The sequence below is a fragment of the Culex quinquefasciatus genome, chromosome 3, assembly GCF_015732765.1.
Source record: "Culex quinquefasciatus strain JHB chromosome 3, VPISU_Cqui_1.0_pri_paternal, whole genome shotgun sequence".
Taxonomy (NCBI): Eukaryota; Metazoa; Arthropoda; class Insecta; order Diptera; family Culicidae; genus Culex; species Culex quinquefasciatus.
Window position 1 is genome coordinate 37,436,790 of NC_051863.1, and position 21,669 is coordinate 37,458,458.

The window sequence follows — 21,669 nt, forward strand, 5'->3', positions numbered from 1 at the left end:
AGAGGATTCGTTTCTCTCTTTGCACTGGGGCGCGCCTTCAGCGCGATGCACTTTGAACGAAGCAACTCTCTCTCTCGCTCTCTCTCGCGAGAGACTTTTCCCCTCTCTCGCTCGCGAACCGGTTCGTGAGGGGTCACTCGTGCGAACCGGTTCGCGCCGCCGAGGCTTCTCCACCACTAACTGGGCCGTCGGAAAATTGGGGCTCGGATCCTTCGGGGCGCGCGCTCGGGTCGCGTTCGGGCTCTGGTGGCGCAGTGCAAGCGCGCGGCCAGATGTCAGTAGTGTTTTGAATTCCGCCGAGGAAACACAATGTAAAGTGAGTGCGTGACGCGATTTTTTCCGCCGTCGTCCCACGATCTCTCGCGAGGCGCTTAAGGATTCTCGGGCGCGTGTGTATGTGTGTGTGTGTACGTGTGAGGTGCCCTGCCGGGAACTAGTTGAAGAGGGAGTTGAACCCCTCCCAGCTTGACAACCCCCCCACGGAAGGAACCTTCCTTGGAAGGGTTGACTTCCCTGGAAAAAATCGTTGAAATTCCCCACTAGAAAACAGGAATTTCCCGGAAAAGTGTGTGAGTGTGTGTGCACACCCTGAGGGGTAGTGAAAAGGGAAGGGCTGTGCAGAGATAGTGCATTCGAGAACCCCCCCCCCCTCACGTCCCGTGGGAGCAATTTTTCGCCGGGAGTCACCGGGATGGCCGGGATTCCAACCGCGGAGTTTTCCGGAGCTTTTCCAAAAGTGGCAAACGAAGAATTTCCACCCAACTGAGATTGTGTACGAGTCCGGAAACAAAAATTCCACCTGACAGTGAGTGTGGGGTTGTGTGTGCGTGCATTTTAAAATTTACGACCCCACGTGGGGCGGTGCGCGCGGTAAATCCACGTGAAAACCGTGTCCAAAGTGCTCAACAAAAAAATCGCAGAAAAAAGAAGTGGTTGAAAAGTGTCATTTATCATAATCCTAGAGATTAAACAAACAACACCCCCGCTCGAAAGCTGTTAATGTGTGTACGTGTGTGCAGAGCACACACTCGCTTAATGAATGAGCACGTTGGATTACAGGCCGACTTACATAATACTCCCACGCGCGAATAACCCGGGTGCTTGCCGTGGTGGTAATTGGATAAAACGAGTGCTGTTTAACGATTTGAACAGCCAGGGTCGCCGTCCAGGTGTCCCGGTGGGTAAGCCCGGTAATCGCGTCCAGTGAGTGAATAATTCATTAGCCAGATATCCCCCAACCAACCCCCGCATCACAACACGACAGCGAAAAAAAAAAAGAAAGGAAAATTTGTGTTCACCAATGTGGAAAATTACAACCGTGACGCGTGGTGCGTGAGTGCGACTGGGAATTGTAACGTGTTGTGTCCGACTTTTAGCTCCCCCCCGCCTCCCCAAAAGCCGATGGTGATGAGTTGTAACTAGATACGAGAGTTTCCGGTTTTGGCGGAGGATTGGACGGAAGTCGGGACAGGATTTGCAGGTAGGAGGGGTTTACTTTCCCGATAGAGTCAGAATTTCAGGAAAAAAATTGGTGGCTTGCACATTTTTGAATCATGATCCTGAACACCCGAAGCAATGATATATCATTTGCAATACAGCAGTCTTTACAGTTTTTACAGAAAATTGGATCAGATGAAGCAAAAAAGCAAAGCATAGAAATTAGATTGTTAAAATGATTTTTTTGGTCGTTTTTTTTAGTAAAATACTTGAAATTTTTGATATTAATCTACAGAGATATGTTCAAAGAGAAGTCATAAAAAGTGCCTAACCCTCTTTTCAATGATGTTCTAATACATGTGACACTCTTACCGATTATTCTACCGAATACTTTTGGTCTTTTTTAAAATGCTAAGCATAATTGAAAATTGGTTCATAAATCTCAACAGAACAAGCATATTTAAAAAGAAGTTTGAGAAGACTATTCATCGTATCATCTTAGAGTTTTTTTTTAAAGTTTGATTTACAAGCAGTCCTCTTAAATTTCGCAAAAAACTTTTTTTATATGTGGATCCTACTTTGTCCATTGATTTCTTAGGTTATTGGATTCAGGCCCACTTGAAATGTAGGTCGTAATTTTTAATGTTGAGACATTTTCCCACGACAATGTCTAAAGAAGAAAATAGTATAGAATTTTCAGCTTTTTAAATATATTTTTATCAAAGGTAGACGTTTTTAAAAAAGTGTCCACGTGGTTTATGGACCCTATGCCAAACGGCTCATTTGAACCTAATTGTTCAGTTTTTCCTTAGTTGGAGGTGGAAAAAAGCCCCCTTGAGATGTGACTAGCACATCCCAAGACACTCTCTCAAAAAGGCACAAAACCACCTCGTCTTTTAGCATCCACAAGTACACAACAGTCAAATGATACAAGACGGGCCAGAATCCAGGGACAAAATTTCATTAAAATCAAAAAGTACTATGAAAAGTCTTTTTGCTAAAACGTGGAAAATTTCTCATTTGATAAGACAGCTTTGCACATGGTTGTTGAGTTAGTTATTTTTTTGTGACTCCAGCTCCGGCTACTGAAAATTTAGCGACTCCAAATTAAGCTCTCCAAAAATACCTGACTTTTTAATCAAAGTTATATCATATTTAAGAGCGAGTTCACGAGCGAAGCATTCCCATCTCTCATCGACCTCATCAATCTGCCTTAAATTTTCAGGGGTTGTTTGTACATATAAAACTAGCATCTGGCCAAAATATGAGCACTCTAGGTCAACGGGAAGTGGGGCAAATCGGGACACAAAGTTTGAAGGTTCAAAACCGTCAAAAATCTTTAAAAGGCTATAACTTAGACAAAATTCAAAATATTTTCAAATTTCAAAAAGCATCTCAATTGGTTAAATCTAAAAGGAGTTATTGGCATTTTAGTGAAAAAAGCATAAATTTCAAACTCAAATAAAAAAGTGTTCCGTCCAGATATCAACTCGGTTCGAACTGCAGCTTGAAGGGGACATTTAAGACTACACAGAAAAACTAACTTAATCCATCAATGTGGTTGATGCCTTCCTCACTTTATACCAACAATGGGTAATACTGGTTTGGACACATATTTCAGCTATTTTTTTTAGGTCCAGAAAAATAAGTAAACAGATATAACTTAAGTTGTCATAACTCGAGACAGGGTTACCAGATTTTCAATTATGTGGACTCGTTGGAAAGGTCTCTTGATAACCTAACCAACGATGGGTCGGATGATGGATCCGGACATCGTTTACATACATTTAAGTGAGATCCGGCTTCAAAAAAGTACATAAATATCACTTAAGTGGTCATAACTCGAGACAGGGTTGCCAGATATTCGATGTTGTGGACTTGTTGGAAAGGTCTCTTGATTACCTAACCAACGATGGGTTGGATGATGGATCCCGACATCGTTTACATGCATATAATTGAGATACGGATATATGTGAAAACAAATTTTTAAACTTAAGTTTTGAACTACTTATCGAAACTTCAAACAATTCAATAGCGATGCATGGGACCCTAAACCAAGTCGAATGCAACTGGTTCGATCAAAATCGGTTCAGCCAGTGCTGAGAAAACTTGGCAAGATTTTTGAACACATACATACATACACACACACACACACACACACAGACATTTGTTCAGTTTTCGATTCTGAGTCGATATGTATATATGAAGGTGGGTCTTCGAGCTTTTTAATAAAAAGTTCATTTTTAGAGCAGAATTATAGCCCCAAGTAACAAACGATTTGCCTAATACTCTTCACAAGTTTTATTAAAGCTTTGGAAAATGTTACCAAGTTTCATAACAACTTTGAATTATCCTATCAAGTTCTATCCTCGCTTTTCTTTCAAGATATCTTGAAAACTTTTCTAGTAGGTTTTCAAGACTGTCGAAACAGTTTTATTTATTAGTTTAAATAAGATTTTCAAGCATTCTTTTAGTGACTCAAATAAAACCATCTTAAAACCAATTGTGCTAGTAGTTGCATGTTCCAAAACCGTAGGACTTTAGCTGTCAAAAGCAACATTTCAATCATGGAGCAGCAGCAGCAGCGCAGTTGCAGGAGACATTTTGTGTGAATTTACAGATTATGAAATAAAAATTCCGTTACCATTATTGTTGCTATCTCTGTGAAAACCATTTAAAGCGAAAAGTGATTTGTTTGCGGTTAAAATTATTCAAGGAGCAGTCGAACCATGCCGTCCCTAGTTTGTGATTTTTCTGAGGATTGAAGAAAATTAGTGTTGTGCAATGTCTATGCTGATTCGTAATCCATCATTGGATGAAAACTAACGAGGCAGCAAATGTGTTTTTTAATTATTAACTTGACTAGCGTTCAAATTAACTATTTCAACTTCCAAAACGGCATTTTCTTGTCCAAGAATAAGTTGATTTGTTCAAGAATGTTTTAAATTCACAACGGCTTCCTGAAGATAAGATTAAAACTCTTCAGTTTTAGAAATGGCTTAATTAAAACCATGAATATTTTGTTGCATGTATTGCTACGCTCAGTTAGTTCAGTGTAGTTTAGTGGTTAGGTGATCGATTAATAAGAGAATAAAAAGTGTTATTTGTGATTATTTTTTCTGTGGCGGATGAAACCTATGACAAACGTTGTAAATGTGTATGTGAAAAAAAGAAAAAGTGACGAAAACCATGATCATGTTCATGATAAAGTGAAATATAGAATATGTGACGAAATAAAGCCAAACCAAATAATTGACACTTTGGAATACGTTTTGTCATGTAGTATGTTTTTCCGCAGTATTGTTAATGTTATACGAATAAAAAACAGAGCTATTATTGTGTTTATTTATTTAGAGAGAAAATTATGATCAAATCTACAGCAACAATCAAAAAGGGCGCATGCAAATTTGGAACAATTATCATTAAAGTTCTTAGACAACAGGTAACTACTCATCTAAATCCCCTTTGCGGAAGAAAGCTGGAGAGGATTGCTGTTGTTTGAGTGTCCGAGTAATGTGAACCTGAAAATTAGCTACACAGTCGAAATTTTTGTCCACCCTTTTCCCGTGTTGGTCCAGAAATTTTCACTACCCGGATCTATTTTCCACCATCGATACAAGCATGCGCTACGGCCAGTACAACGTGTGATTTAGCCTTGGTTAAAGCAATATCAAGTCTTTCACAAGTCCTACAGTTCTTCAGAAGTCCCCACCAAGAGCATGCTTAGAATAATTACATTTAACATGGTTTTAATCAAGAAAAGAATGGTTTAACGATTTTCGCCATATTGAGAGGCAAGAAATTGGGCAAAAATCGCAGCCATGTTGAATATTTGAGAGATATCAGAAATTAAACGTATTTTGGCATGAAAATCTTGTAGGTTATTTAAAGATTCAACAAGGCGAGCAGTATTTTTTCGAGGCATCTTGAAAAATTATTCGATCATTTTTTAATGGCATGAACTTTTTGGATATGTTCACTAAATTATGCATGTTTTATTTTTCAATATAGCATTTTCCTTGAAAATTTTTGTCTTGTATAATTTTCTAATACTTGTTTATCAAGTAGGGTACACCATAAGACAGAATGGTTTTGATGATAATATTTTTGAATTCAATAAGATCTAGTTAAGGCACGTTTGGTTTTCTTCAAGAGCTGTTCCATTTATATCTTGATTTATTTCAGTCGCTAAGAAGTCTTCCAGGATACTCCAAAACCATTTATCATTTACACAAGATTTATTTAATTCAGCAAGAGTCTTTGAAGACATTGCTAAAACTTATCTGCTAGATTATATCGTTTTAAAACATCCTTGAAAATTGATCTTCATAACCTCCTAAAATAGTCCACTTTGCACTTAACTCGGCTTTAACTCGTGTTTAATACAGCATGTAGGACTAAAATGTTTTATAACCATTTTTGGCCAACGACTCTTAATAATCTCTTCTAGATTGTTTTAAAACTTAAATTGTTACTTGGGAGCCTTACCTCAGTGAGGAAGGCAAAAAAGATGGTAATATTCATTAGGAAATGGTAACAGATATTGTGGCAAAAAAATGATTAATTTTACCCCAGCAAATGATGAATATTCATCAGGTTCATATTTTAACACATTTTTTATGTAATATTACTCAAAAAAGAGGTAATATTCAACTTACCAAATTTTCAACATTCCAAAATTCAACTTTTTTTTCTGTGTACCATCTGAGACTGAGAACGCTTTGGGTAAGGCAGTTTAACATATTAAATAGACTTTTTTACTTTTAGTGAATTTTTTTATTGTAATTTTTGGCTCGGGAGGCCCCTTAGATCCCATTTTCTGGTAATAATTTTATCATATTTGCCCTTTAAAAAATAGCCCTTTAAAAAATAAAAGTTAAAAAAATCTTCGATTCACATTTATTGCAAATCAAGTTCGTTTCCAATACTAGATGACACGAGAAAAAAAAACAGCTTCTTAATTTTGACGTACAGCTTAATTTTTGTATTTCTTTTATTTGGATGACACTATGTTTATCAATTTCTTAGGTAATTTAATTAAATCCCTTTTGAAATGTAAGTCGCGATTTTTCCAATCTAAACTTTTTTTTTCAAAAGATTGAAGGAATTTCATACGGAAGCTACTATTAAAGATTAAAAATCGGAACAACAGTTTCCAAATATTATCAATTGAATATTGAGGGCTGCTAGGTGGCACTCATTTTCGTTATTTGAATTCCATGCAAGGCCATTCCTCAGAAACCAAAGGTTAGGTCATCAATAAACAAAAATGAAAATTTTAGACAATTTTTTCTTCTTTTCAAATTTAATTAGTCAATGAAGGACGAGGATGGACAATATTTTTAAAATAAAACGAAAATTCTGAAAATGTTTATCTTAAAAATGGCTCGTACTCGGAAACGAAGCATTATATTTAAAAATTCACAACAGTACTTTCTGATTCCTAATTGAATTTCACAATTTATTAAAAAAATATGAGTTTAGTTTAGAGGTGGGCAAAAAACGAGTGAGCCGCTCAAAAAGCCGGTTCAATAAAAGTGCGAACGAACCATGGCTCACAAAAACAAAAAGAATCGCGGTTCTTTATTAAACTCCGGTCTTTTAAATGAACCGTTCCAAGAAGGAATGATTTTTAAACTTGTTATAAATAATATTTATTAAATTTAGTTTTGGTATTAGGTTTGTTTTTGGGAATTGAAAATGCAATTCCAAATTAAAATATAATTGCTTATAAAAAAATAACCGCAAAAATGTTTTATGGTGTACTTTAGGATAAAAAAACTACAGTTTAAAGTTTTCATTGTACCACAGATCGTACAAAAAAGCATTACTCGAATACAAATTTGAGCATTTCAAATTTTTTAACTTGTAAAATATTACAGAAAATTTCTAGGTGAATCTACTAAATAGCTAAGAGATTTAAAAAAAATCAATTATCTCGCCCGTTTAAACATACGCGTTTATAGACTTTATCGAATAAATCAGAATGTAGAAAAGAGTTCGCAGCATATTTTCTTCAAACAAAATCTCACCATTAGTTCAATTTTGGCAGAAATAAACGCAATCATAAAATTCTAGATTTAAGTTTGGATGCCATTCAATTATTTGAACGTTTAAGTTTGAGTTTAAATCTTGACATAAAGATCACCAAGACCTTGTTGTTTTTAGATTTTTTTTCTTCAAATGATTTATAAAAGTCCTTTGTGAAAAACTTTAGATATCACAAATCCTTAATAATAACTTCTCATCTAAATTTTGAAAAAGAGCGAAAGAGCCGTTCAAAAGAGTGGCTCTTTTTAATGACCAAACGAAAATGAGCGGCACCTAAAAAAGAGCGGTTTTGCCCACCTCTAGTTTAGTTTAAAAAAGGCTTAATTTTTTTTTCTGCGTTTCTATTTTTTTCAGAATAGCGGAATTTCCCGGTCAATAACCTTCTTAAAATAAATGCTTAAATTAGTTATTTTAGCTTAATTATTTAAACTATTTTAAAAGTTAACAGTAGATAAAGACTCATCTTTAAAATCCTCTGCAACAGATTTTGCTTTTTTTTCAGCTGAATTTATGATAAAAATTTGGCTGGTACAAATATTTTTAAAAGTTTTTGTCACCCCCCCCCCCCCCTTCAAAATTGGCCCGAAAAATCAGGGGGCAAAAAAAATATTTTTACAATAAACTTCAAAATTTCAATGAAAATTCAAGGGCAACCAGCTGAAATCAAATTAAAATACATTCTCCTGCGTTTAAAATCATTTTTAGCATGTTTGGGTTTATAAAAAATCTTAAAATTTTTTGAAAATTTTCGATGCAAAATCTTTTTTTTCGATACAATTTTTGTTTTTGTCAGATCTTAGATTTTTTGAAAACAAATGATTGCAAAACAACTGAACTAGTGTAAAATGCATTTTAAAACACTTTTTTCATTTAATTGTGAAGATTATGGCTTGTTATTTAAATTTTTATATTTTTTGCCCCCTTGACCTCGGCCAGGGCCGAGGGACAAAAACTTTTTTAAATATTTGCATCGGCCTTAATGATTTAAATAACTTAATTTTACATAGACTTAAGAAATTACATTCGAATAATTATCTTCAAAACGAAGTACATAAACAACAAATTCATATCAAGGGTTCCCCACAGACCGTTACTACGAGTAGTGCGTCCATCCCGGGAATTTCCGGGACAAAAATCCCGGGATTTTTCCAAAACCGGGAATTCCCGAATCCCGGGATTTTCTATAAATTGTCCCGGGAATTCCCGAAATTGAAAAAAAATCATATTTGGTCTGGAAATTCAGATTTGGTTGTGAAAATAGTAGAACAATAAAATGAATTTAAATTTGTATTCTGCAAAGTGTGCTTTGATTTTTTTTCCTATTATTTTTTTTATAAACTGGATATATTTACGTATATTTTCGATTTAAAATTTGAAATCAAATAATCTCATATCAAATTATTTATAATCAAACACCGGCATCTAGGGCAAATACGTACAAATGTAACGAATAAATACAGCTATTAAAGCAAAAAATAATAGCATGACGTTTTGGACGACTTCGGTTAAAACAGGAACAGAACAAAACAATTTGTACTTCCAAATGTATTGCTCTCAAATCTCCTGTACCTATTAAGACTGTAATTCTGATTTTCCCTCGGTTGGCGGTAGTAACTTGAAGATAATTTGTAAAATATGTTTTATATAAAACAATGAATTCAACACTTATCTAAAATTTTACATTGACTGGTATCATTTTATTTATTGTCTTTTTTTGTTTTTTAGACATATAAAATAATTTGTTTAAGCTGTTTAAGTCATGTCATATAAAAGTATATATAAAAGAAAAAAATATATTAAAGAATTCCAAAGTTTTTTTTAAATAGGTCCTATAAACATATGGAAGACAAAAGCTTGTTGGACCTTTTAAAAAAACTCAAGAATTATGTAACTTGATTCGCAAGTAAAAAAAATTATTAATCATACTGGAATTAAAAAAAAAGTAGTTTAAAAAAATCCTAAACACAACAAAGACAAAAAAAAAATCTTTTAAGCTATTTTAAAACTGTCGTCTTTGTTTAGATTGAAGTGACGATTATCACTATTTGATATTATTAAGCTAATTCAATGATTTTAAGCTTGAAAACATAACAAATATAATGAAACATGAATTTTATTACTGATTCAAAAATTTCCCGGGATCCCGGGATTCCAAAAATATTTTTCCCGTTTCCCGGGAAATTCAAAACCCGGGAAAATTGGACGCCCTAATTACGAGAAAAAAAATCCACCCAAACCAATGATAGGACATGGTTTCTGAGACCATTCTGTACCTCTGGGCATGAAAAATACGTTTTTTCGGAATTCTGAGTACTCCATCAAATCGAGCGTCCAATTTTACATAAAAGTCCCTTCGACACCAAATTTCCATTTCATCATCATTTCAGGCTGCAAATTATTGAAAATAATTTTTCGCAAGTTCAAAAATAGAAGGGGTCGTACCGCCCCTCCGTCACGAGATATTAAAAACAGACCTCGGATTCGTGATCAGGGACAAAAGATACCCCTGAGAACAAAGTTTCAAGCAAATCTAAGAGGGGTCGGGGCATCTTTTCCCGCTTTCGTGTGAGTTGTTAGAGAATTACCCATCTTTTAAAACCATTGAATCAGAGTTGTGTTGATTATTATCAAGATTTATGAACCCAACATTTTTTAATGCTTTGTTTTCAAGAACCCAAAATGGCATCAAAATTGTATCTAAATGATTCCAATTACCAACACAATACATTTAAATTGTTTTTCCAAGAGGGTCGCCTCTTGCAAAGCTCCCTCGCCAAAATATTTAGAATCCTAATCGTTTTCGGGGCGACTTCAGGCTCCGGCAAGAAGTTGAAAGATGGCAGATTTCATCGTTTTTTTCCCTTCCCTCACCCCTCCCCGCCTCAAAAAAGGACCGTAATATATAATTCATTTAATACGCTCAACATCCACGGGCCGGATGAAGACGAACTGAGAGCGAGGGTGTTCGCTGGGGGAAAAAAATAATAAACTAAGCAAAAACGTCGTACTTTATTCCCGGCACGCCTCCCCCAGGCCATTTTTTGTCACGGTTGTGACCCAAAAACATAAATATGATAAGGAAATATGTGCCCGGCCGGGGCGCATTACTGTGTCAACGTCCCGTGTCCCATTATGGGCTGCTGCTCGAACCCTCCCCCGGACCCTGTGACGATGATTTTGGCTTTCCAGGAGCAGCAACTCCTGGCCCAGGGGAAATTCTTTGTCTGCCCGAGCGCTGGAAAAACCGCACAATCGAGAAAACGAGCCCACCACGTGGTGTGCCGGTGAGGGGTACCCACCCACGTGTGCGGTGAGACCCAAAATTAGGACCGCTTTGTCAGCTGTGCGGGGACACGCTGTCGTGGGGTTGTGGTTTGAGGGCGTGGGTTTCGTTGTACGGAGTGGCTTTGGGCGAAATTCTTTAAGGGGAATATCTGAAAGTAGCATGTTCCTCCATTTTGTCATTTTTTAAAACTATTTTGAGGAAATTATAAAATTGGGTTAAAATGATAATCGCTCGTACCACCCCTCAGTGATGAGATATTGAATAATGGACCTTGGATTCGTATTCAGGGCCAAAATTGCCCCTTTGAACAAAGTTTGAGGGATGATAAAAACTAAACACATGTAATAATGACTTCAGAGTAAATCACTAGTATAGTAACAACTATAAGCAATCTCGTCCTATATTATAATTTATTTCTTGAACTTTAAAGTACTCACAGATGTGCTGTGATCAGCTGTATCTCAGCTTCTCGTTAACGGATTATCAAAATTTAAAAAGTTAAACATGCAGACAGATGTCACAATAATGCGTTACAAAAAGTATTTACCGCAAGTTAGGAACGATCTTATGAAACAATACGATTTCTCAAAAAAAAAAAAAATTGGATGCCAGTTTTGATTGACTGGACGGATTATAACTAAATAACGTTCCTTCTTAGAAAAGTCAAAAACAGAGGCATTTACTCTGATCTATAAAACCACTTTTTTCAACTCACTTTATACGATTATTGTTTTGCTAGAGGATTGAATTATTCTTTGGTAGAAATATTCTTCTTGAAATAAATATTCAAACTGATACATGATACTTGAGCTTAGTTTTGGACCGATCTGGTTACTTTGGAATATTTTCTAGGTTCCTGGTGAAACCAAGAATATGACGAAATAAATGCACGTTGTCGAATTTGTTAACATTGAAATGTTTCCAAAATCGTCATCATATTATTCGATCTCGTGTGAATGTTTTCAAAGTCGACAATATTGTTTTCCAAAAAAGAAAAAATCTTGACGATTTTGGAAACATTTCAAAATTCGGCAACATAAAGTTACCGGATTGGCCAACAGGATTTCTAGTCAAGTAGTTACCTATTCCTGGAATATTTTTTCCTGGCAATTTGATTATCGAAGGTTCTCTAATTTATAATCCTCCAAACCATTTTCAAAATGATTAAGATATAAAAATAATATTACTCGAAGAAAAAAAGATTCATGTTGAGGTAAATATTTTTGTTCTTTATATCTTGGTTAAATGACAATGAAAAAAGTTTTTTACTTGATAGTTATATAATTAAATAATGAAGAAATCTGAAATAAAAACAATAAAAAATCTTGAGTGGAAATTTAAAACCTTAAAAAGGAATCTAATTTGAAATAAAAATTAAATAAACAGTTATTTGTGTAAAAAAGCAAAAATACAGAGCCCAAAAATCGTCAACACTATAGTGAGCATGAAATAGATTTAAACAAAGTTTTAAAGACATTTAAAGATTTTTTTTGACACACGTCACTTTTTTCCACAAGTTTTTTTTGAAGATAAAACCCGTTTTTTTCAATCTTAACGCAATACAAATTTGACAAATTCAGGATATTAAAAAAAACTTTTAAATTTTTTTTCTCAAAATTCAAGCATGAATTCATTAACTGAAAGGCTTGAAACAATATTTCCAGACAAAAAGTGTTATTTTTCCACATTTTCAAACAAACTCATTTAAATTGTATTTAAAAAAGGCTTTTGCTCAAGGGTTTCCATCAAGGCCTCAGACTTGCAAGTTATTACTAATGTTTTCGATTTTATGCTGGTAATTCGGTTATTTGTTATTTATGTAGTAATTATTGGTTAAAATAATAATTGGTTATTATAGTAATTATAAATGATTAAATAAATTACAATTTTTTAATGATTTTAATAAGTGATCAAAATAAGTTTTCATATTTCGATGTTTCGGAGATAAAATTTCAATGTTTTAAATAAGATTTGTTATAATTAAGCCACTATTCAAATTAAACTTGAACACATTTAAATAATTTAATTCAATCAAAATATCTTTAAACACAGTTTCAACAAAATCTTCAAATTTTTAAATATTTTTTATCGTATAAGTCCTTAGTAATAGTCGGCATGTATTCAGAAGCTGAAATTAAAATTAGCTATAAAATCCCAATTTTTTATCCAGGTGATGGTTTTTTCTCACTTGTTTATTTTCACATTTTGTTCAGATTTTTTTTATTTGGATGAAATTTCGTCGTTCTTTATGTAAGGTATATATTACTTTTAATCACTGAAAGGTATGAAATTGTATCGAAAAAAAATATCTTTGCAAAAAAATAGTTTTCAACATATTTTTTTTCAATGCTTAAGGCCGATGTAAATATTTTTCAAAGTTTTTGTTCCTGGATTCGGCCGAGGGGGAGGGAAAAATACATATATATAAAAAAAGTTGAAATAACAAGCCATACTTTCAACATTTTCAAAGAAAAATGCATTTTATACTAGCAAAGTTGTTTTGCAGTCATTAGTTGTCAAAAAGTGTAAGAAATAACATTTTTTAGCGAAAACTTTTTGTGATAATGAACATTGAAAATTTTCAAAAATTCAAGAGATTTTTAAATCATCCCAAACATGCCAAAAATGATTCTTAACGCAGGAGAATGCTTTTCAATTGATTTCAGTTGATTGCACTGAAATTTTTATGGAAATTTTGAAGTTTTTTAAAAAAATATATTTTTTGCACTCAGGGAGCAAACTCTAAAGGGAAGGGAGACAAAAACATTCAATAAAATTTGTACCAGTGAAATAAAAAAAATAACCAAGATTTTTTTTCAAAATATTTATAATTTCATGGAATTTAACTTGCAATAATCTCAAACAATATAAAATTAATGTTACCGTGTTGATATCAATTTTAAGCATAATAATAATAATCTTAGAATAATACTCAGTTAAAAATTATTTTTATTATTTTTTGCAAAATTTCAAAATGTTGATGTTAATTTTAATCGATACGAAAGCTATCGTAGAAGCAATTTTTAAATAATTTCATTGTTTTACTTTGTTTAGAGCAATTAAAAGAAATACACAAATTTATTCAATGTTATACAATATAATAATTTCAATCTCTCTGGAAGTTCCCTGGCCAAAATAAATAGACCCGTATTTTTTGCCATTAGGGTGACCTACGCCGTGTTGGGGTGGTCAAAAATAGCAATTTTTGTCGATTTTCGCAAAAAAATATATTTTTCAAATATCATAACTCCGCAATATTTCAAACGATTTTAGCTGTCTTAGGCGCATACGAAAGGATATTAGATAGGCTTTTATGGAAAAATAGTTTAAAGTTTCAAATATCTAGTCTTACATTTGGAAAGGTCAATTGAAAACTTAAAATGCTTTTTTGAGGGTCTCGGGACCAAAGGGCCTATGTCTGAAAATATTTTTTATCGGATTCCTCGGAAAATTTTACATGATTTATCAAAAAATGGTGAAGGTATGATTTTTTAAAATAAAAACTGGGTTTTCGACGCGCAAAAAAGGGGTTTTGGCGAAATCGGCAAAAAATCTTCCTTTTTCACTAAAACTGCGATAAATTTAAAATTTCAGTGATGACCTTTACATGTTTGGGTACCAAAAGTTGCGTATTTCAAATTGGAAATTGGAGAAACTTTTTGAAAAAAAAAACACTGAAAGAAAAATGCCACCACTTCGATGAGATTTTTCTATTTTAAAGTTTCAATGTCACGATTTTTTTTCGTTCAAAATGTTTGAGGAAATGGCCTAAGATATTACAAAAAGGCTCACGAAAAATAAAGGATGGTATGTCTCTTCTAAAAAAAAATAAAAATAATTTACTAATACTGTTTTTTTAAGGTTTAGACCACCACCGTCATTTAACAAAAACGATGGTGGGAATCGATTCCCCAGACAATTCACTAAAAACTCTTCATATTGACCATTGTTCGATCCTTGTGATGATACAGCGGTTTGAAAAATAAAAAAGTTGAAAAATATGGTGGTTTTTGACAATTTTTATATGACAGACATGATTTTTCAGTCAAGTAAATAATTTTACTGGAATGCTCGTCCAATTTCTCATTAGGTCGTCGCTTAAATTTATACGTTATCGACATTTTTGTGAAGTTAAAGTTGTTTTTTCCCGTTTTTGTCATTTTATCGTTTTTGCACGTGGCACGTCGAAAAATCCGGGTTTTATTTTGAAAGAATCATATTTCGGAATATTGAAATCAAAACTTCATTTTCAGACAAAGGAAAATCAGCATTTTAAGATCGGATGAATTTTTTTTTTAAACTGGAATATCCCCAAGCGAGTAAGAGTTTTAAAAATAACTATGGTAAATTTTGAAGTGCTTCAAAAGACCTTTTAAATGCAATTAAGAGATTTGGATTCCATGAAGTTGTACGAAAATGCGAGCAATTTCAAGATTTTTATTGTTTTTTGAACCTCAATCAATGCCTGTTTTACCTCATTTCCCTTTGCCGTAGAAGGCTCATATTTGGCATGAGTTCATTTCATGTATCGACTGTTCTTGGTTCTAAAGGTACTAAAATATTTCTGACAATTATCTTAGTGCAACAGCCACTATAGCTCAATATTGAAATCATGCAATTTTCAAAATTTAAATAAAAATCACAACCACCAAAAAAATATCAATGCTGTATCCAATATACGGTACTAACCCACATTTCGGGCCTTCATTGCAATGCCTCAGGTGATTCAGTAGAATTTGACAACTTCCTTGGCTGCACTCAGAGCTTTCTCGTAGATTAGCCAAGGGAGAAAAAGCACAAAAAAAAAACAACCTGATCCTACCTCAACGTTCCGTGTCATTTTTGCAGGGCGCTTATTCCGCCTCCTCGCTAAGTGTGGCGAAGAGAAAAGTTGGCACATTCTGCCCGGTTTTCCCGCAGATGTTCTCACACGAGTTTAAACGGGTGCGCACTGGCACCACTGCCAGGATTGTTCGTCCAGGCCTTAGGCAGTGGCCCGGTGACTAAGTGACTGTGACGACAAAGTGCCTTCCTAGAATGAGTTTTAAAAATTAATCTGCCACTCGGGCGGGGATTTGAGGAGAGGAAAATCGTTTCCAATTAAACTTGTGTCGGGTTAATCCACGAAGTGCAGTTTGGCGAACTAGATAAGGCTGCAGTTATGTCTTTTTTTTCTATCGAATTCGATCATATTTGATCTGTTCGAAGCAATTTCATTACGTGTTTTTTCACAACAAATTTGATCAGAAAGTTCATTCTGAAGATATATATTTTTTAATATTGCTAAAAACATTTTTTTCATCAATTATGTTTTCGTGTGGCATCTAAACGATTTTGCCACTCTCCTGTCAATTTATTAACACCTTGTTGAACAATTCCACTCAACCCGTGTTTTTCACATCCGCCAAAAACACTGCCCCATCACTCGTGCGTCAAATGCCACACGTGTCAAATCGAGACTGCCATTTTAGGCGAGAGAAAGCCATAATCTAGGCAGAATCAATCACACAATTGGCCGCAATTGACTGTGTGCAGTGATGCCAGAAGCGCGGCCAGTTTGACGTCCGTCTGTCAGGCTCTCTCCCCCCCCTGATTTGATTGTCTTTGCCACCGTGTGAGTGCAGCACCGGTCCTGACATGTTCCGGGGAATTCCATCAATCACAGAGAGCCTTCGGGAGGGAGGATAACCTTGATTGGACAGTGGGTAAATTTGTAGAAAAAATCGGCCAGTGTTTTGAAATTAACGAAACGTGATTTTTCTGACACAGCTACAGGTTTGTGTCTTTGCTAGCCAAAACGTTCAAGCTTCAATAAATTTTGACACAGTTAGGAGGTCCAGCTCACCTCCAATGACTGTCAATCCAATGGTTCACTTCTCGACCACTTTGGAATGTTTTAAGGGGGGAGGGGTCCGGCATCTTGACCGCAGCGTAGCCGAGGTTGAACGGTTGGGGTTGGCAATGTGAGCGTGATTGACATGTACGCGGGCTCTGTGTCAGGAGGACATGGACAGAACACAGCGCTCTGTTTTCTCCCTGATTGGTTTCGCGAAATCGTGGACTCGAGAACGATGTGGTGAGGTTATGCACGCGTGATCCGCGAGGGCCATTTCTGGGGAAGCAGTTGTGGTTAAATTATGGAGACGGTGGTGGACTGTGTGGTATTGCAGATTGAAGATTGTTTGTCGAAGGGTTAGATTATTATTGGTTGGTTATTATTCTTGCAAGGACTGATAATTAATTTGGGTTTTTGTTAATGAGTTTATCAAGCAGCTGAATTTATTTGTAACTTTACAAAAAGCAATAATATTGTTTCACAATTCAATCAATCTGGAATTTTTTTATTGTAAATTTTCGTAAAATTTTCTGTAATCCCCTACTTTCATTCAGAAAATAAAAAAAGTGGGCAACACAAGAAATTGCCTGAAATTGCAATTTTGATAGAATCTGCCGAAACCATTTTTTGTTTCAAACTTTATGGGTTCCTTCCCTGTGACCAAGCCATTTTGTGTCATGTGGATTGTTTATAATAAATAGTCTTTTCAAACATTTGCAAGTGCAAAATTATTGCGTATATATTTTATTGCAAGTTTATATTATTAAATTATGGATAAGCTAATACATCCCCACTTTAAGGACACAACCCCTCCCTCCATTTTCTTTCACCCCCCCCCCCCTCCCCTCCTCCCCACCAACAAAATTTTGTTAAGCGTAATAAATCCATTTTAAGTCAAATATTTATTATCTACTGCTGTGTGTTTCTTTTTGTGAGTCCATGCCATATAACTTGAGACCCACCGCATACAAGCATAAATTGCGAAAATTAATGAATTTTATTCAAAATATTAATTATGTATTAAAACGATAAAATACAAAACATATTCTTACTAATCCTAATGTTCTTGTTCATGAAAATTCATTTGATAATAGAGTTTCTGACGGCTTCAGGATATGTTAATAGTAGTTTATGCAACAAGTTGCAAAAAGAGGATTTTTTCAGCACGAGTCGTACATTTATCCAACGAGGTTCACCGAGTTGGATAAATACGAAGAGTGCTGAAAAAATCAAGTTTTGCAACGAGTTCCATACAACATTTTTTGCAATTCCAAAAAAAACACACTGAGTGAAATTTTGAGTCAAATTTTCATGTATTTTGTCAATAAATCGTTAAATCAAAAAAAAATTGAAAAGTGTTACTTTTCGAAACAAGTGCTGAAAAGTTCAACTTTTCAGCACCCATTTGAGTGCTGAAAAGTAGAACTTTTCAGCATTTATTTAGAAAAGTGTTGCTGTTCGATTCTGTTATTTTTGGTACAGAAAAGTAGGCTATTTCGTCGTTCAAGAATGACAGGAAAAGTGAGTAGTTTCACGACGGAATTGCAAAATGGTAGTTTATGCAACAAGTTGCAAAAAGGGGATTTTTTCAGCACGAGTCGTACATTTATCCAACGAGGTTCACCGAGTTGGATAAATACGAAGAGTGCTGAAAAAATCAAGTTTTGCAACGAGTTCCATACAACATTTTTTGCAATTCCAAAAAAACACACACTGAGTGAAATTTTGAGTCAAATTTTCATGTATTTTTCAATAAATCGTTAAATCAAAAAAAAATTGAAAAGTGTTACTTTTCGAAACAAGTGCTGAAAAGTTCAACTTTTCAGCACCCATTTGAGTGCTGAAAAGTAGAACTTTTCAGCATTTATTTTGAAAAGTGTTGCTATTCGATTCTGTTATTTTTGGTACAGAAAAGTAGGCTATTTCCTCGTTCAAGAATGACAGGAAAAGTGAGTAGTTTCACGACGGAATTGCAAAAAGGTACTTTTATGATGTTTTGTACTAACCAACATAGAACTTAAATGTGGATCAGTTTCATGGATTGATCGCAGAAATTCATCATGCTAAGTCAATATTTTGAGTCTATTCAAGTTAGGGGGACCAAGTCAGCCTTTTGAAAACTAAATAGTTCATAATTTGTGGAAAATTTGTGGAAAATTTGTGCAATAAAAATAAAAATTGTGCACTGAACTTTTGAGAAGATATTAACAAATCAAATTTTTACCTACAAGTTGGGCGGACCAAGTCGTTACTTTCAAAAACCAAAAACGTCATAATTTGTGGAAAATTTGTGGACAATTGGTGACAATATTAAAAAAAAATTGTGCCTTTTCAAAAACCATGGAAAATTCAAATTTTCGATTTTTACCTGCAAGTTGGGTGGAGCAAAAACCAAGTATGGCAAATGGTAGAGAAAATTTGTGCAAAATTTGTGCTTAGTTTTCAAAATTTGTTCTTATTTGTGCTTTATGTTATTTTCGAAATAAAGTGCAGCATGTCGCGCGACACAGAGCTCTGTTTTCCAAAGGGTGGGTTGTAGCACGCGGGTTACATAACTTCCAGCAGATTACGAAGATGTCACCACGAATCGTTTAGGTGTACGGTAAAGGAAACTAACATTATTTGTGCAAGCTTGTACAAATTTGTGCAAGCTGAGATATTCATTTTTTTTTAAGTTAAACTAATTTGTGCATTCAGTTATATTGCGTTCTTTTGAATGAAACCAGTCTCCCTACTTAGTAAACTTCATGTTTTTCAAGAATACTTTACTCAGATTATTTGTGCAAGCTTGTACAAATTTGTTAAAGCTGAGATATTCATTTTTTTAAGTTAAACTAATTTGTGCATTCAGTAATATTGCGTCCTTTTGAATGAAACCAGTCTCCCTACTTAGTAAACTTCATGTTCTTCAAGAATACTTTACCCAGATTATTTGTGCAAGCTTGTACAAATTTGTGCAAGCTGAGATATTCATTTTATTAAGTTAAACTAATTTGTGCATATTGCGTCCTTTTGAATGAAACCAGTCTCCCTACTAAGTAAACTTCATGTTCTTCAAGAATACTTTATCCAGTTTATTTGTGCAAGCTTGTACAAATTTGTGCAAGATGAGATATTCATTTTTTACATAAAACAATTTGTGCATTCAGTTATATTGCGTCCTTTTGATGGTTTCATTCAAAAGGACGCAATATAACTGAATGCACAAATTGTTTTATCTCCCTACCTAGTAAACTTCATGTTCTTCAAGAATACTTTACCGAGATTATTTGTGCAAGCTTGTACAAATATGTGCAAGCTTTGATAAAGTTTCTTTGATTTTTTAAATCGGATCTTTTAAATAGCCCAATGTGGACTTTGGCATTGTGGCACTGTGGCCTTTGGTCTAATTTTGGTACACTTTTTTATTTTTTATGGCTTATAATCCCATTTTGAATTTTGCACGACAAATTTATTATTTCATTTCTAATTGTTTACACCACAAATGATGAATATTGTTTTATTTCTTTGAACAAGTTTACATTTTGTGATGAAAATTCTTTTCAGTTTCCATGGGATATTGCAGCCATTATGATCTCCAATAACCATAATCATATTTGCTTTGGATCAAAACGAGTTTGAGGTGATTTTTAACTGTTAATAATTTGCAGAAATGCATTAGTTCATGTTCATGATGAACAAATCCAGAACCGACTTCAAATGTGTTTTACAGGTATTCCGATAATTGTTAGAGTCTTTCAAAGTGTATTTATCATTAATATTTGGTAATTGAAAATCAAACCATGCACATTCACGACCCCCAGGTCTTTTGTGGTCTCTATTGCAGGTTTCTGCTCGAACCTAGGAGTCCGAACTGACGACCTTTGGATTGCGAGTCCAACCGCCGCCAACGATGCCACCGGAGTAGGTTTGGTTTGGTGTGTTGTTTGTACTTATAGTGTGGAGACGACTCTTACACTTGAAATGACTTAATGACCTAACAACAACTGAGGCCGGGACCGACGTTTTATTTCCCCATCCGATGGAAGGTTGGAACAGATGAGAGTCGAACCCATGATCATCCGTTTACGAAGCGGGCAGCGGCTAAGTCTATTTGGTAAATTTATAACAATGAACATTGTCATGCTTGTTTTAGTTTAAATATCATAACAGTGGTCTATGGATTTGATTACAAACCTGCTGGAAAATAATTATTATGTTTGAAATAATTTTAAATCTGATACATCTCAAGAGTAGTTTATTCAATACATGGCTAAACTAGTATATAAAAAAATAACTTTTAACGTTTTAATCAATTCCAATCAATGATATTTCCGGTTCGAATCACGCGGATGGGCGCTCTAAAATTCTTTGTGTTAATATGGGTATTCGGCGCCGTCGCTTCGTGCCATACTTTCATACACTTAGGAGCCCAGGGCGGCGAGGTCCTTTTAGATAAAAGGAAGACACTAGTGGTTGGTACTAGCAATGGTGGCCGACAGCTATAAAGTCAACTTCGTTGAAATAATCAAGTAAACCAAAGCTCACACAGAAAACAAAACAGCTTTCTGTTTTTGGTATATTTTCTCACTTTTCATATAATTTTTACAGTTATACTTCTTTTTGGTTATTCGATTGATTTTTCTATGGAAAAGGTAGTAATAATCACAAAATGTTAGTTGACAAAGTTCTAAAAAGCAAAATGTGGTGAATTTTCCCAGCTTTTCAAAAATATTTTATTCAATGGGGGGCAAACATGAGCACTAATTAAAAAAAATAATTGAGACTATTTAAAAAAAAACTTACATAAAACTGGCTATAACTTGAAAACGGTGAACTTTATCAAAATTTCACTGGAAGACTTTTTGATTACAAATTTGATTTTACATCGAAAAATTAAGTTGAAAGATGGATGTGACTATTATTTCATGTTTTATTGGTATTGATTCAAATATGTATAACTCGGTCAAAGATTTTTTGCCCATTCTGGACATTTCAGAAATGTTGGCATTTGATGTCCCAAGAAGACACCAAATCGATACAAAAATTCCTTCAAAAGATACAGATTTTTGAATTTATT

At 34.4% G+C, this 21,669-nt stretch overlaps 1 protein-coding gene across 1 annotated transcript in view; it reads left to right on the forward strand.

The window, feature by feature from the left end:
• Positions 1–293: 293 nt before the first annotated feature.
• LOC6046522 (synaptogenesis protein syg-2) overlaps positions 294–21,669 on the forward strand; it is a 587,979-nt gene continuing 566,603 nt past the window's right edge. The window contains exon 1 of the mRNA XM_038265832.1: positions 294–1,480. The gene's annotated coding sequence lies outside the window, so the exon portion shown is untranslated. The remainder of the gene's footprint in view (positions 1,481–21,669) is intronic.